The sequence below is a fragment of the Gambusia affinis genome, linkage group LG22, assembly GCF_019740435.1.
Source record: "Gambusia affinis linkage group LG22, SWU_Gaff_1.0, whole genome shotgun sequence".
Lineage (NCBI taxonomy): Eukaryota > Metazoa > Chordata > Actinopteri > Cyprinodontiformes > Poeciliidae > Gambusia > Gambusia affinis.
The window spans coordinates 23087686-23090620 of NC_057889.1; the positions used below are offsets into that span (position 1 = coordinate 23087686).

Consider the following 2935-nt stretch of genomic DNA (forward strand, 5'->3'; position numbering starts at 1 on the left):
CATCACAAAGAGTGACATCAAAATATTTTGAAAGAAAAGTGTTCATGTTATGATTTGGTAACAAAATCAATGAAAAATTAGACCTTTCCAGCATGTAAATGTAAATAAGAAGTTATTTTTTACAGTGGTTTCAGATTTTAGTGGTTGTAAGTGTTTCTTTTGATAACTAAACCAACTAGAATTCAGACACATAATGAAACTGTTACTAATAATATCTCTCTCAATACTAGGAATGTCATTAGTTAGGATTTTAACGATTAGTGTGAGAAATCATCTTCCCATATATTCTCAGTACTGTATATTCTCATATATATAGTACTATATCCAAGAGATATTTATAAGGAATAAATTTGTTAGATCCGTTTCATGAGAAAAGACGTAAAGAAACAGAGATGAGATGAATAAAGTGTATAAAGATGCCTCATATGATTTTACTGACTATATTGTATAATAAGAATTGTAAGCTGACCAAAACAGGAGGTAATATCAAGAAAAAATAATAATAAACTCTGGATCAAAAAATGATTTAAAAAGATGTCTGTCCAAAAGTGTTCTTCAAGTCAAGGACAAAAGATTCAGAAGAGAGGTATAAGTAATCCAAAAATAAATTGACATAGAGCATAAGAAGATAGAACAAAATAATATTTTATCAAATAGTTGGACAATAATATAGTAGGAAAGAAGTTTGAAGAATAAGAAACAAAGTTGTACAAAAAGGACCAAGCACATTTTAAAATTTCAAACTACTTTGCTAAAGACTACAAATATGTCTACAACAAAACGGATATGCTGAGTTATTGTATTAATTGTTTTGCAAATAACAGACCTACTTTTTTCTCAACAAATACGCAAAGTTAAAATGTATTCTAAGAAAAGAAATAGTTGAAATGTTGATATTATTTGTCTTATATACCATCAAACATTAGAAGAGTGAAATACTACAAATTGTATATAAATGTCCAAATACGACCTCTAATAAATATGTTGATATTAAGATGATATTTATTAAGAATGTTATAGACTTAATCAATGAGTGATTTACATATATATGTAATCTTTCATTTTTTAAAGGGGTTTTCCCAAGATGTTATTAAAATTGCTAAAATAATACCATTTTACAAAGGTGTCAGGTTCTTGAACTTTTGTGTCTGTGTGTGTGTTCTTTCCTCTGAAAGGATCTTTGTGTAAACTATGCAGACTGGCACATGTGCTGCTGGTTCTGACAATCAGCAGGTAGAAGTTATAAGAAGCTGTGGAGCAGTCGCTCGCTTCAAGCCTTTGTCATGTTTATGTCCAAGGTGAATTCTATAAGAATTTTTTCATGGTTGAACTTTCCTATGCTTACGTCTCTTTGCTGGACAGACTTATGATGTTTTTGGAATCGTGTCTTTGGCTCATCCTCTCCATAGATCTGGCTTCAGGTAAAGCTCCAGACCTCACAGCCTGCCTGGCTGTTTCCACATTTCCTCCTCGGACTCACCAGGCACCAAGCTCCTCCTTCTGGTTCACCTTGGACAAAGTAAGATCTACCACAACTATTCCACATCCCAGATTGGAAGTAAACTTGTCCGTTTCACAACAGAACCTGAGTTTTTCCGCCACCTCCTGAATTCCAGAAACACCTTCAGTCTCTTTTGTAAATAAATCAAAACAAACTGTGTATCATGTCTGAATGTGGGTCAAGAAATGATCTCAAAACATGGGGAAAGTGGAAATAAACATGAATACAGTAATTCTAGAAAAACCTCACTGCTTCCACAGTTTTCAAACATTCTATACAGATTGTAGTATCTGTAAAACATAGATTCAGTGTTTTTGTTGTTGTTTTTTTAGTTTGTCTTTGCAGAAGAGGGCTGTTTGAGTCACAAGTGGAAGTGGGTATAGAGATCACACAAGCCCAATATTTATACTTTTTACATTTTGAACCATTTCAATACAGTTGGAATAAAGATGACTCTGTTCCTTTCCTTAATTCTCTTCACCCAGAGTTCCCACCCCCAGCCATCCACCATCCTCCTCCCACTAGAACTCTCTTTCCAAGTCAGGTCCAGACTGAATGAAGGAGAAAATAAAGAGATCTAAATGTCAGTGGGGAGCTGAGTGCATTCCATTCGCCACGTCCAGAGAGCGGTCACCCAGAACAACTTGTGATCCTGGGACAAAGCTGACGACAGCAGGTGGCCACATAAAGAAAATTTCCTGCAAGAATTAGATCTTATCCCAGGGAAGTGCCATTGAGTCATAGATAATACAGCCCTCACCCCACCATCCTGCTGGGTCCAGAAGTATTTTCATTTCAATTTCTTTACACAACGATGCTTTTCATCTTGACCAGGGTGAGATGACAGTGCTGCTGCTATGAAATAAATGGGAAGCAGTTGAAAGGTAGAATTATCCTCAGGACCTGCAACATTGCTTGGAATGCACCACTGTTTCTATTCATGTATATTTGTGAGATGCAGCAGAGAAATCCCTCACACGCACATGGCAGTCACACACACACACACACACACACAGACATAGATTCCAAAAGGAACTGCCACCTATTCACACACACACACACACGTTTAATCCAAACAGAACTGGTATTTTATAATTTCATCTGTGCAGCTGCATTTTCCCCCTCCCCAGTTTTCTAGTTGTCTGGGGGGCATATAAATGATGCATGAGAATGAAAATGTCACCCTCAAAATAAAGAGAAACCAATTTTGCCACCTAGAAAATGGTAATTTTTAACTTTTTCCTCAGTGTTTCCAGCTTTTCTGTCAGAGGTCTCTAAGTGAAATGCCAACTCATACAAAAAGCCAAATGCTTCAAAGCATTCAATGAGGGGAAGATATTATTCACACAGATGGTGGATGTCACATGACTAGAGGTCAGCGAATGTGATCTAAACAGACTCAGACCTCACTGTGTCCATAATTCTTGATGTCAC

General features: G+C 36.1%; 1 long non-coding RNA gene across 1 annotated transcript; it reads left to right on the forward strand.

Moving 5' to 3' along the window:
- The first annotated feature begins 1214 nt into the window (after positions 1 to 1214).
- On the forward strand, positions 1215 to 2935 carry LOC122825703. Its single transcript, XR_006369703.1, has 4 exons — positions 1215 to 1298; positions 1410 to 1519; positions 1834 to 1874; positions 1987 to 2935. It is a non-coding gene; the product is annotated as an uncharacterized LOC122825703 (long non-coding RNA).